We start from the raw sequence: 15,254 nt of genomic DNA, 5'->3' as shown, positions 1-15,254 counted from the left end.
TTGTTGTCCGGGTGTAAAATCGGGAGAAATTCGGGAGAATGGTGGCTCCGGGGCACTGAAATTCGGGATTCTCCTGGAAAAATCGGGAGGGTTGGCATGAATGGTTGTGGCAACATCACTAACCTTGTCAAACAGCTCAGAGTAAATCATATCACAGAATATGACGAGCATATGTTGAGGCGAACTGAAGAGGACAGGGACAGGTGCTCTCACTGAGTCCTTTAGTGCTACAGGCTGGCAAGGTGTTCAAATAGTTCAAATAACAACTTCAGATTTTTTATTTCTATATGATGAATTCTGCATTATTAAGTGATAAGAACAAGTATCTGATGTCCTGTAATCATTATGACGCTATAATTTGAGATACAATAAAAGATACAATAAATAAAATAAATTTTTGTACAAAGTATCGGTATCGGATCAGTATCGTTGATATTAGTTGGTATCAGATCGGAAAGGAAATCAGTGGTATCGCACATCACTACTGAGCAGGACTCTCACACCCAGACACATACTACCTCTCTCCCTGTCTGTTATCAGATTATTCTGTTATTATGTGTTACCTTATATATGTAATCAAAGTAGTTGAATTAGAATACTGCTGTAGATCATATTATACCCTTTAATATAGAGTGTGTGATCTGTATATAGTTTAGTTCTCATTATACTTTTGAGTTAAAAGAACATATTCACTTATTAGTTTATTAGATAAATGTGCATCACTCTGTATCCTTGATCTGCTGGGAATGTATTACACTGTTTTCTTGACATGCTTAATTGTTGAATCATAAAAAGAAGGTTGTAAGCAGGAGACTCTGTGTCTAAGATAGGGGAGATAGACCACATTCCATACCCCCACCTTACAGAGAGCAGAGAAACAACTGCCGAGGTCATAACTTAGGCGCCGTAAGAGAGGAAGAATGTTAATGTTTGGGCTTGCATTTTGAGATTGCTGTGACCCTCTTCAGGCATGTCTCCCCATCATGATGGTTCTAAATGCTCTTTGTGTTGAATTGTATGGAAATAAATGATTGTTGATTGAGCATATATACACCGAGTATTGTCCTTCCTTCAGCCCAAAGATTCAAAGAATTGGGAGATTTCAACACTGTCTCTCTCCCCATCCCCAACAACATAAATGTTCATGTTTATCTTTCTAAAATAAATGTTTTTCTAGTTCAAACTGAGCTTGTATTTTTATTTACGTTAGCAAGGTAATAAACATTTAGTGTGGAAAAAGTGAAAAACATCATATACCATTATAGGTTATGATTATTACATTTACTGTGCCCCTGCAAAAAAACATAATGATGAATCAAAATCAACCTTGGTGCCAATCTAAAGGCCTAATTATAATAGCAATGAAATCTTTCTTGAAATGTATTTTATGGAAAATATTTTAGTTTTTGGGTGTTTTCCAGTTAAAAAACAGTGCAGCTATGTAGTGATGGGACGTTCTGTATCGAGGCTTCGGAGCGTGTGTCGAGTAATGGAGGGGGCGTTTCCGCGAAGCGCGTATCGAGGCTTGCTTCATTTATGGGAGGAGCTGAAAATGATGACGTCCGAAGCCTCGCTGCCCGGCTGTACCACGTGACTGGTTCATGAAGTGGTTCGAACTTTGCCGCGAGATATGACAGCGATATAAACCCCTCAGACTTCATTCAAAATGTGGGTGTTTGATGGAGAGTTGCTGTTAGAGAGAGTTTGGAGACCGTTTGGAGGTTTATGAGAGTGAGGAGAGAAAGTCAGGAGAGAATGGAGCCAGCTAAGAAGAGGAGGATGTCCTCCCCTGTGTGGGAACATTTTGATTTTATTCCTCCCAACAAGGTATGTAAATTTCTACAGAAGATGTATTTTCATGATACTGATGGTGCAATACAATTTATGTTGAGCTGTCTTGACTTTTGTACAAGGTGAAGTGTTTGCTCTGTGCCAGGGAGCTGGGATATAACAGCAACACCTCATCCATGCTTAGGCACTACAGAGCTTTGCATGAGAATAAGAGGAACACCGATTGTGGAGCAAGACCAGGTGAGCCATCAAATGCCATGATAATATAGCATGCAGTAATGTTACTAAATGATATAACAATATTATACAACTGTTATAAGTTACGTGTGTGATATTTATATTTGTGCTTTGTCTTTATTGTCTTTCCTCAGGAGAACAATCTCAAATAGATGAAGACCTGGTCAGCATGGTGATTGAGGACTCCCAGCCATTTAGCATTGTGGAGGACAAAGGATTCAAAAGATTTGTTAAATCATTAAATCCCAGCTATGTTCTCCCCACTAAAGGTTATAAAAGCAGTGAAAATTTAGTTTTTACAGAATAAAATGTGAACAGGCAGGACTGAGGCTCAAAGCCTCAGTGTGTAGCTGTCCATACCTCAACGTTACAAAAGCACAACCACTGTCCACACCCCAACCACACCTCACCTCACAGTAAATGATCATTTCCATTTCAAGCATTTCCAAATAATCATTTCCCATACTGCCAGTATAAATATACACAGTATACTGCCATCACTACAATATACATGTTTTACACACTCCTTTTGTTGTTGACATTTACAGGCTGTGTGCAAAATGCCACACTCTTCAAATTCATGCCAGCTATTATTTTTACGTCCAGTAGGTGTCCTGCTAGAGCAAATGAAGCTTCATGAAGCTTCGCGTTGGGGTGAACCAATTGGATGAAAAGCTTCAGTGCTTCATGGGGCTTCATCTGCCCATCACTACAGCTATGTAAACATACTGGCCTTCAAAGGGTTAAACCCCCCAAAATATAATTATACTTGATACGAATATCTTAGGCAGAAGTAGTTTTAAAAGACTGACTCATTTAAAGTGCAAAACAATATTAATATATAACAGTATTACTGCATTTTTTGGGAAGCTGCCAGTTTTTGTCATTAGGAACAATTACTTTAGGATATTTAAGGATCTCCTTTGGGTTAAAGGGGACATGCAATGCTACACGTAACTGACATAGACGTAACACCGTGTGTGGAGCTGGATTTAAGAAATAAGTGCTTAAAGTTTTAAAAACATGTTTACTGCCATTTTCTGTCAGTGGCGACCGTATCGATAACGTATTGATCCAATATCAGCACTTCATGTTGCAGGATCAATTCCCATATGAAAATATCAATATCTAATTTGATTACATTTGTTTTTAATCATAAATACGACGTACAGACAAAATTAAACTCAGTAGTATGTTTTGTCTGTCCACATTCACTCCGACCCACATACTGAATACATAAAAGTTGTGAGCATACTGCATGCCTCGACTGTACATTTAGTTCAGTTAGCTGTAAGGCTCAGATGAGCACAGAGCTTTTAGATATAACATTCCTACTGCTTCAGTACTATATTCGGCCACAGCGTTCACCTGGGTAGCCTGCATGTCTGTTTTCTATAGTTCTATAATATGACAACCTGCCCAAGTATCTTTATCTCTAGTTTGCTGGCATATTTTTTTTATTCATTAAATCAGGAAAAAAAAGGTTTTCATTACATTACAACAGCATTCTCATCCTTCTGGCGGACAAGGCTAGGTGCACAGTTTTGCTAAACCAAAAAGACTATGATAAGAAAATTTTGTCACTGCTCAGTGACAAAATTATTTATGAGGCCCTGAAACAAGACCCAGGAAGTGGCTACAGGAAGAGGGTGATGTCTGAAGCAGTTATAACAGGACAATGCTATTAACCAGACCTCATACCACAGGATATTCTCATTACTCTGGACGTCCTAAGTTCACACGGGAGTCCAGGCTTCCCGAGAACGCAGCACGATCGTTCTACAATTGCAATGGCAGTGTACTTGATGACATCACAGCTCTATCCCCTCTTAATTTAACTGTGATTACTATTTGCAATGAAAATTACACATGACATAAAAAGTACACATGATGTAGTAGATTTATTTAAGAAAAAAGTAGTTGTAAAAAGCATGACAATATACAAGTAATCCAAAGTATTCAGAAAACGTTACTCTCATTGAGTAACTAACGGAATACGTTATAAAATATACTTTGGGCCATGTATTCTGTGATCTGTAGTGGAATACATTTTAAAAGTAACCTTCCCAACACTGTAGCGTTGTCCTGTTAAAAAAAATCCAGTCGTTACCACACAGATGAGGAGCCTCAGTCATAACAGATGCTCTCTGCAACATCTGGACACAGCCAGCAGCTGTTTGACGCCCCTGCAACTCCTTAAGCTCCATTGTTCCACTGAAGGAAAAAGCACCCCAGACCATTATGGCGCCCCCTCCACTGTGGAGCATAGAAAACATCTACTTGTCATGCCAGTAACGTTGGAAACCATCAGGACCATCAAGGTTACATTTTTTCTCATCAGAGAATAAAACTTTCTTTCTCTCTTGCAAAGTCCAAACGGTCAGTTCTGTGGAGTTCAAGGAGACGAGGCCTTTGAAGACGACAAGGCTTCAGTCGGCACCAGTAACGGCCTTAATTTGGGTGGAGGATCATCCAGTGTCTTGATAAACAGCCAACTGGATCCTCTGGCTCAGTGCTGGTGAAAATTTTTTTGGTCTTTCACTTGACTTGTTCCATAACCCCCAGGATCATTTAAGAAATGCCAAATGACTGTCTTACTGCGTCCCACCTCAGCAGTGATGGCGTGCTGCGAGACACCCCGCTTATGCATTTCAACAACCTGACCACAGTGTGACTACCTGACAGAAAATGACAGCGAATCCACACTTTTGCACAGATTTGGCCTTTTAAAGGCACGTGGTCCTAAACTTTTGCTCAGCTGTGAAACAGCCTGTCTCAGTTTAAGAGTTGTTCTCAATAAATGTTTTGTCTCACTCCCATTTCTTCTTGTTGCATGTTGTTAAGATCCATCCATGGAAAATGTGATTTTTCTTTTTGCCATTTTTCAAGTGATCTTAAACTTTTGATCGGGACTGTAGTCAGTTCTGTCTGCCTAAGTTTTTCTGTCAGTATTTCATCTCTGTCTTCATGTGTGTTGTGAGTCTTCTTATGGTCGTGTTTGATATGTTCCTGTAGGCTGTTCCTTCATCGTTCTTTATGTTTCAGTGTTAATGTTTGTATCAGTCCTAAGTTTTACTTTCCATCCTGATTTCCTGATTGCTCTCTGCTGTTTACTCATCTGATTTCTATTAGCTCTTGATATTTTTTAAAACGAAAGGTTAAAAAAATGCCACCAGAAGCTGTTTTTGATACGGGCGACACGGCCGTTGCCCGGGGCGGCATCGTGGTGAGGGGCGGCATCACGGGCACCGGCCAAAAAAAAAAAAAAGCTCGTTCTCATGCTGGCCAGCGCATAGCGGGGATGTCACAGGCACCGATCGGTTTTCTATCGCCCATTTGCTGGGAGTAAGGGCGCCCTCCGTTTGCGAGGTGCGCCTGCTGCTTGCGGCTCAGGGAGGAGAGGGCGGGGCGGCGGGGGATTCTCTGAGTGGCTGGGGCAGCGTCTAATAACCAACTCGCAAAATAAAAGAAAATAAAAACAAAACAACAAACACGAAAACACCAGACATCATGATACAGACTTATAATTTGCACCGATGTTTTTTTCGAAATTCTATACCCGAAAAGTGAGAAGCGAGCAACAGATGCAGGTAAGCAGATGTGTGATTGGATGATGGCAGGTCATCCTGAAACAATCAGAATCAGAATACTTTATTAATCCCTAAGGAAATAATGTGGGTTACAGTTGCTCCAAGAAGAAATGGTAAAAATAGCAACAGTAACAGACTAAACTCCAAACATTATGTTACAGATTTTAATATTAATTAGTCATTGTCAGTTGTTGATTTGTCCTGTTCTCATTGTATGACAAATTATGATGGCTGTTTGGTATTCGTTTGAATTCCATGCATACTCTCTCTCTCTTCATATGTGTGTGTGTTTCTCTGGTGAAATGGTATGGTTCTGACAACAGTTTTGTGTTAATGTACAATCCTTAATATGTTTTGTGTGTGTGTGTGGGGGGGGGGGGGGGGGGGGGGGGCTGCCAGAGGGACTGTTCGCCCAGGTCGCCAAGCAGGCTAGGACCGCCACTGCCGGCCACTTTGATCATCGGTTTGGAAATGCACAGGTGAAAAAAGTCACACATGCACTGGTGAAACAAAACACAATAACAGAGAAATATAATTACAAAAGTTTTGACAGATTCTTGTCTCAAATAAACTTTGAACAAACACATGGTTAGTATATTTAAATGCACCTTAGAACACACATGCATCAACACTACATATGAGCGGGTGGAGGGAGATTTGGAGTCATCACACACCCCCCGTTCTGTGTTGCCTGTTGGGGCGGGGGGCTGGGAGGAGGAGTTGGCCGTCCAATTGGGGTCTGGAATGTGGGGCCTCCCTGCTGCTGCCGAGTCGGGGCGGTCTGCTTCTCTCCACCCCAGGAAAGAGGTAACACTGTCATGATCCCGGGTCCTTTTGACCCAGCGTTTTGTGTTTTCTATTATTGTGATTTTGGTTCTGTTCTTCCTTGGTTTAGTGTTTATTCGGATCTGCCCATTGATTCCTGTGTTAAGTCTGCGTTTCTTAGTCTGTGTCCTTGCATGTGTAAGTTCCTGTTTTATTGTGAAAGTCTATGTCTTATGTCAGTGTGTTCTGCTTTCGTTTCCCCTGCCTCGTCAACTGTGATGTCTTCCAGGTGTGTTCCCCTCCTGTTTCCCATCCCCTGATTCCTGCCGTGTGTATTTATAGTGTGTGTTACCTCGTCCTCGGTCTTCCTGCGTCTCTCCGTCCGTCTCTCTGTGTAGTTCGCCGTACCTCCCTGCTTCTTCGTTCAGGTTTGTTTTCTTAGCTCTGCCCAGTTTAGGTTTTCCAGTTTCATGTTCATCCACCATTGCTGTTTGTACCCACTCCTGTAAATAAATACTCACCTGCACCAGAGCTTCTGCCTTTTGGGTCCTTTCTACAAACTCCACATGTCTGCCACACTGGACGTGACAAACGCTACCTGGGTCTGGGTGCAGTTTCTCCCTCCAGGGGCAAAGGTACCTAGACCTGGGGTATAGAGTATGCTTGGGGAGTGTGGTTGTGTGTACAGTGTCTATTTATGTCTGTCTCCACATGTTGAGTATTTGCATATGAGAGCATGAGGTTGGGAATGGATGTTTCAAATCAAATCACTTTTATTGTCACATCACATGTGCAGGTACATTGGTACAGCACATGTGAGTGAAATTCTTGTGTGCGAGCTTCACAAGCAACAGAGTTGTGCAAAATACAATAATGTAAACAAGCAAATACAAGAATGGCTACATCTGAAACTAATAAATATATGTACAATATATAATAGTATATGCATTTCTGGATGTGTATACTAAATATTTTTCTACGTGTGTGTGTGTGTACACATATTTTACAAATTAAATAGAGTAAACAATAAATAAAATATATAAAATAAATATACAAAGTGAGACATGTGCAAAACAGTGGCATTACTGTACAGTATGGAGTGCATAATGTTGAAGTTCCAGTAGTGAAGCTGAGGTGTCTATGACGTGTTCAGCAGTCTGATGGCCTGGTGGAAGAAGCTGTCTCTCAGTCTGCTGGTACGGGACCGGATGCTGCAGAACCTCCTTCCTGATGGAAGCAGTCTGAACAGTTTATGGCTGGGGTGACTGGAGTCCTTGATGATCCTCCCCGCTTTCCTCAGGCAGCGCTTCCTGTAGATGTCTTGGAGGGAGGGAAGCTCACCTCCAATTATCCGTTCAGAGCACCGCACGACTCGCTGGAGAGCTTTGCAGTTGTAGGCGGTGCTGTTGCCATACCAGGTGGTGATGCATCCAGTGAGGATGCTCTCAATGGCACAGTGATAGAAGGTCCTGAGGAATCTTTTCAGTCTCCTGAGAAAGAAGAGGCGCTGCTGCACCTTCTTCACTGTTTTGTTTGTGTGTACTGACCACGTAAGATCTTCAGCCAGATGTACTCCAAGGAACCGGAAGCTGCTCACTCTCTCCACAGCAGCGCCGCTGATGGTGATGGGGGTGTGTACTTCTCTGCACCTCCGGAAGTCCACTATCAACTCCTTTGTCTTTGCGACGTTGAGGGTGAGATGGTTGTCTTGACACCAGTGGGTCAGGGCGCTGACCTCCTCCCTGTAAGCCGTCTCATCACCGTTGGTGATAAGACCCACCACTGTAGTGTCGTCCGCAAACTTCACAATGATGTTGGAGTTGTTAGTGGCTGTGCAGTCGTAGGTGTAGAGTGAGTACAGGAGAGGGCTCAGTACACACCCCTGTGGAGCACCAGTGTTCAGTGTGACGGGGGATGAGGTGATGCTGCCCAGTCTGACCACTTGGCGTCTGTCAGACAGGAAGCTAAGGATCCAGCTGCAGAGGGAGCTGCTCAGTCCTAGATCCTGCAGTTTCCTGTCCAGCTTCGAGGGAACGATGGTATTGAATGCTGAGCTGTAATCTACAAACAGCATTCTCACATACGTGTCTCTCTTCTCTGTTTGTGTCTGTGTGTGCCTGTTTGTCTATGTCAATATGTCAGGTTGGGTATCAGACGCCACCTCTCTGGGGACATCTCAGGCCCTCCAAGGTATGGAGGCCTATCTCCCCCCACCACTCCCCCTGCCAGTGGCAGACGCCCTCAGACATCGGTGCATTGGTGGTTCTTAGTGTCCGGGGATGGGCGTTCAGGTATGCACCGGCTCACTCCTGATGGCTGCTTGCCGGGGCGTGGAGCCTGGGGCCCCCTTTGGGGCTCGGTCCACTCTGGCACAGCTGGCTGTCACTGCAACTCCCTCTGGCTTCTGCTCCGCAGCTGCTGAGTGACCCCTCATCTGGGGCTCTCCTCAGCTCTTTCCGGGAGAGTGGCATGGTTGCCCCTCTGTTGGTCTTCCTTGGTCTCTTGTGCTCTGAGGGACTCTGGATGTCTGGAACCTGAAACTCCTCCATACCTGCTTCATGCCCAGGAGGACGGGGCTATGGCTCCCCACACCCTCTACCAGATCATCACAGGTGCTCACTGACACAAACTACACCTTTTTTGGCTGCTAACTCATAGCACACTGTGCACTGTCGATCTTACGTGCTGCACAATAATATTCAATATTTAGTATTTACTGTTATATTTACATAGATCATCGCAATGATGGGTTAAATCTACAGATGCAGATGTTGTTATAATTTCTGATACTTGGTTAACTAAATCTATTACTAATGAAGACATTAACATATATGGGTACAATGTACTGTATATCGCACTGATAGGCCAAAAAAAGGAGGTGGTGTAGCTATTTATGTCAAATCAAGATTTAATGCTTCGATTGTTCTGTCCCAATCGATATGCAAACAGAGTTTTTGGCCTTGAATGTAGATATTGCTAATACTCTTTCGATAACCATTGCTGGGTGTTACAGGCCCCCATCTGCTTCAAAAGAGGCATTATCTTCATTAAAGCACCTTTTGGCTAAATTAAATTGCACTGAACTACTAATGGCTGGAGATTTGAACTGGGATTGGTTAAATGCAACTTCTGGTGAATTTAAAGAATTTTGCGATTCAATTAATCTTACCCAGCTAGTCTATCTTCCTACCAGGCCAAATCTTAAATGCCCTGAAAAGTCCACATTAATTGATTTGGTTTTAACAAATGTACCTCATAAATTCTCTTCGCTTGGTGTCTTCTGTAATGACCTAAGTGATCACTGTGTTGTTGCTGTTTGCAGAAATGCTAAAATTCCAAAATGTAAGCCACGCATAGTGTGTAAAAGGAATCTTAAACAATTTAATGAGCAGGCTTTTCATCATGATTTGTCAGTAGTTAATTGGGAAAAAATCAGACTATTACCAGATGTAGAGCTAGCTTGGACATATTTTAAGGAAAGTTTTATGGAAATTGTTAATAAACATGCCACCTTACGGAAAGTTAGAATTAAAGGTCGAGAAAATCCCTGGTTTTCGCAGACACTCGCAGATAGCATATACAAGCGTAATAGAGCATGGGACGAGACAAACAGATACTTCCACTGATTGGTCTGTTTTCAAACAGCTTAGAAATAAATGCACTTCTCTTATTAAAAAGGCCAAATCTGAATACTTTTTGTCTGTCACCACTGAGAACCTCAACGATGCACAGAAATTTTGGAAAGTAATAAAGTCTTTTTCTGCCAATAAAATGACTCAAACCTTTCCTAAATTTGTTGTAAAAGATTCAGTCTCAATTAATGATAAAACTGAAATTTTGAATTGCTTTAATGAGTACTTTTTATCAGTGGGTTCCTTGTTTGATTCTGCAGAAATTTATTTATTTATTTTTAACAAATTCTTGCCCAGAATTCTGTTTTCTGGAGACCGTTTTAACTTTGTACCTTTTAGTGTTTATGAAGTGCATAAAGCTTTAAAGGCTTTGGATCACAGAAAACCTCCTGGTCCAGACTTGATGGAACCTTATTTTTTGAAGTTGGCAGCGGATTTTATTGCAGAACCACTCTCAATTCTATTTAATTTTTCAATTAAAACCAAAGAAATTCCATCGGTTTGGAAATCAGCTTTTGTTTTGCTTTTATTGAAAGGTGATCCATCAGTGTTGACTAATTATAGGCCAATATCAAATTTGTGTGTTTTATCTAAAATCCTGGAATCTCGAGTTTGTGACCAGCTGAAAGAGTTTTTGTACTCTAATGATATTGTCTCCAAATTTCAGTCAGGCTTCAGGAAAAAACACAGTACTAACACTGCCACTATGAAAGTGATAAATGATATTATAGTGGCACTTGATAAGAAATTGTACTGTGCGTCACTCTTTATTGACCTCTCAAAAGCTTTTGACACTGATCATGCTGTCCTAAAAACAGACTGCTCAGCCTTGGCTTGTCAGAACATGCAATAGCGTGGTTCTCAAATTATCTGAATAATAGAACCCAGTGCATTAAACTTGAAGGTCTTTGTTCTAAATTTGTTGCTGTCCACAAGGGGGTGGCACAGGGCTCAGTTTTGGGTCCCCTTCTGTTCCTTTTATATATCAATGACTTGGGTCAAAATGTCTCAGACACAAATTTGCATTTTTATGCTGACGACAGTTATTTACTGTTATGGATCATCTCTTGCTCAGGCCATTGAAACCCTACAGAAAGCCTTTGTTGCTTTCCAGCATTCACTTATTCAGCTAAAATTAGTTCTCAATGCTGACAAGACTAAGCTAATGTTGTTTTCTAAGTCAAAGAAGGTCCCGGAGCCTATTCCAGTGGTGTCCACCCTTGAAGGAAATGTCATAGAGAGTTCATGAATATAAATACCTTGGTGTCTGGATTGATGACTCCTTCACCTATAAACCACATATAGAGAGACTTGTAAAGAAACTGAGACTTAAACTTCGTTTTTTTCTTCCGTAATAAGCAGTGCTTTTCTTTTGCAGTAAAAAAACATCTTGTCACTGCCACCTTTATCTGTGTTAGATTATGGTGACATTCTGTATATGAACGCTTCTTCTTCATGTCTTCTAATGTTGGACACGATGTATCATGCTTCCTTGAGGTTTATTACCAACTGTAGATATCTGACCCATCACTGTGACTTTTACTTAAGAGTAAAATGGCCTTCTTTGGCCATTAGAAGACAGGGGCATATGTACACTTTTATTTACAAAGCTATGCTTGAATTGCTGCCTCCTTATATTTGTACTTTGCTCACAAGGACAAATAGTGGTTCTTACTCCTTGCGTTCAAATGATCAGCTGCTGTTGTCTGTTCCCCTTGTCCGCACAGAGCTGGGTAAGAAAGCCTTTGTCCACTCTGCGCCTTTTTCATGGAACCTGTTACAGAAAGACTGGAAACTGACTGAACTGTTGTCTTTAAATGTTTTTAAAACTAAACTCAAAGGCCTACAGACTGCCTCAATAATGTGTAATTGTTTTGTGTAATTTTAACTTTGTTTGTTCGTATGTATTTGTTTGGAAATGTGCTGCCTCTTGGCCAGGACTCCCTTGAAAAAGAGGTTTTTGATCTCAACGGGACATTCCTGGTTAAATAAAAGATAAAAAATGATGTTGTTTGTTATATTGCGCTTTTCTCTTTTTTTTTTCTTTCTCAACAGGTGATCCAGGTGATTGATATTTGTATTTTTGTCTGTTTTTTTGTTTTTTGCCTTTGTTCCTCTTCCCTGCTGTTTTTCTTTCCCTACCTCTCTTTCTTTCCCCCAGTCATGTTTGTCCCGTGTGTAGCAAGTGAAAATAAAATAAACAATAAAGACCAAGGTCAATCAAATGGACCAATACGGTAAGGCCGGGATGACCCATTTGGTAAAGTAAATCCGTTGGGCATCTTTGCCAGGTTGGGCACCTGCGCTCAGACGGTTCAGTGCAAAAAAAAATATATAATTTTTTACACTGGCTGAAAAGCTGCGATTTGATTGGCTGATTCTATGTTACACCTATATGCGAAGGACCCCGCGGGGACATGATAGATTACAGTCACTGAAGTAATTCAGTAGGAAAATGACAGACACACAGACTTACCACAGAGCTGATTGCATGATAATTTTATTGAAGGGGTTATATTGGTTGGGTCTGATTATTTGGGGGAGGGGGGGGGGGGGGGGGGGGGCTGTAAATTACAAGGAAGACCTCTTACACTTAAGTCAAAGTCAAAGTGCTGTTTTGAACAAAGGATTTGAGCTGCATAATAGCTAATAGAAAACATTTAACATGCCAACAGTTGAGCATACAGATGCAGCCCCAAAAGCTCCCAAACATTCCTACATGCTTTTTAGTTCTCAAGTAAGAAGCCAAACTTTTTATATTTGTTGTTATTGTTCTTAAGAAATAAAGTTGGAAGTAAAAAAAAGTTCCACCGTCTTTGTTTATGCTTTCCCGCCCTGGCTTCAAGACTTCCGATTGGCCAACATTTCTGCAAGGTTAGGATTATATCGCCACCTGTTGCTTTGGCGTGCTCATTACAGCGTTTGCCTTTGTTTTTGTTTTGTTGGAGGGGGGGTTACGCGTGGACTGAGATATTTTTCTCAAAACTTCACGTGTGGACGGGATTTTTTTTTTTAAAAAACGAATACGGAAAATCTCTGTTTTCAAAAATACCCGTGTACGTGTGGACGTAGCCTAAACAGTAGAGATGTTTGTAGCTTTACGTTAGCTGGACTGACCGGAAGCAGGGTCCATGCGTCACGACTAACCGGATAGAGTTTTGAATCGGTTTAGTCCTGCACGTGCTGGCAAAAGGGAAGGCAAGAGAAACGATCTCCTGGCCGCATAAGGAAATCTATTTAAATATCCGTGATATCCAGTCATCATGAACTCTGAGTACGAGGATAGCTCCGCGTTATCCCCCGTGGAATCTGGGGACGAGGAGGAAGAGGAGGAGGTATCGGAGGCAGAAACAGAGCAGCTGGGGTCCAGTTCCGACTCGGATGAAGATGAAAGCGAAGAGAAAATTGATGAAACAGCAGCGGCCGGAGATGAAAACGGAGAGAAAATTGATGAAGCAGCATGGACGTCAAAAAATGGAAAAATATCTTGGTCTCCCACAAACGCTGAGACGTTCCGCTACATCCCAGCAGCCACTGGTCTGACCCCGGGACCTACACGCTATGCCACTCTCCGAATCGTTGACCCCATATCCAGCTTCGCGCTGTTTCTAACGGATGAGATCGTGAAGCATATTGTGTCCATGACAAACCTGCATGGGAATCGCAAAATTCCCGGCTGGCGAGATATAGACGCAGAGGAGTTTCGGGCTTATGTGGGGCTGCTCGTTTTGTCCGGTGTTTACAGGTCAAAACACGAATCAACGAAGAGCCTCTGGAGTGAAAAATGGGGACGGAGCATTTTCCGGGCTACGATGTCCGAGAAGAGGTTTCAGAACATCAGCAGAGCACTGCGGTTCGATGATAAGCTATCCCGCCCCCAACGCCGTGTTGACAAGATGACTCCCTTCCGCAAAGTCTGGAATATGTGGACGCACCGCCTGGAGATGCTGTTCAGCCCAGACAGAGATCTCTGTGTGGATGAACAACTCGTCGCGTTCAAAGGCAGGTGTAGCTTCAGGCAGTACATGCCAAAGAAGCCGGCCAAATATGGTATCAAGATTTGGGCAGCCTGTGATGTCAAAACATCCTACGCATGGAGACTGCAGGTGTACACGGGCAAAGCAGCTCCAGATCGTGTTGAAGTCAACCAGGGGATGAGGGTGGTCCTGGACATGACAGAGGGGCTCCAGGGACACGTTGTCACCTGTGATAATTTTTTCACTTCCTGTGCACTGGCAGATGAGCTACTCAAGAGGAAAATGGCCCTGGTTGGCACAATTCGCCAAAACAAGCCTGAGCTTCCACCTCATTTGCTCCAGGCAAAAAAGAGAGAGATCTTCTCCTCCATCTTCGCTTTTACAAACACCCACACACTTGTGTCTTACATCCCCCGACGGGGCAAGAATGTGCTGCTACTAAGCACAAAACACCGCCGCCCAGACGTGAGCAAAGAAGGGAAGAGAAAGCCTGTAATAATCGAAGATTACAACAAATGCAAAGGAGGTGTCGACAACCTTGATAAGGTAGGTGTCATTACGAACCAGTTATGCATATATTTATTCATTCTTGCTCATATTCATGTCTAATATATATGTATGTTTTATGCTTCTTTTTTTGTTAGGTTGTTGGCACCTACTCCTGCAGGAGGAAAACAAATTATTGGCCAATGGCCCTCTTCCACAACGTCCTTGATGTTTCACTTTACAATGCCTACGTCCTGTGGACATTAATCGAGTCATCCTGGCAGAAGCAGAAAGGATACAGACGGAGGGTCTTCATTGAAGAAGTGGGAGAAATGCTGGTGAACCCACACATAGCAAAGAGAGGGCACCTTCCTCGCTCATCAGCCGCTGCAGCAGTAGTCACAAATCTGACTACTGCTGCAGCGGCTACAGGCCACTCTCCCATCATTAAATGTAAGAGCAGGGGGAAGTGCGAACTTTGCAAAGACAAAAGGAGAAGAGTTTTCAACACCTGCTGCAAATGTGAGAAGTATACATGCAAGGACCACAGTGTGACCATTTGTAACAACTGCCCCATCTGAGCAGTAGTGATGTGCGGATCGATCCTGAAATATCGATTCCTCCGATACCAATCGTTTATGTTCTAGAATCGATTCTCATATTAAAATATCAATATTTTAGTAATTTAGGGTAAAAATATTATCATTAACAGGAACACAGAGGAAAGAAACTATATCATTCGGATTGTCTACATTCCAAGGAACTACTTCCTCTTC

Source organism: Diplotaxodon limnothrissa, linkage group LG2, assembly GCF_057381915.1.
Source record: "Diplotaxodon limnothrissa isolate DT_005_m linkage group LG2, D_limnothrissa_male_GT1.1, whole genome shotgun sequence".
In the NCBI taxonomy this organism is placed as follows: Eukaryota; Metazoa; Chordata; class Actinopteri; order Cichliformes; family Cichlidae; genus Diplotaxodon; species Diplotaxodon limnothrissa.
Note: the sequence above shows the minus strand (reverse complement) of the source record.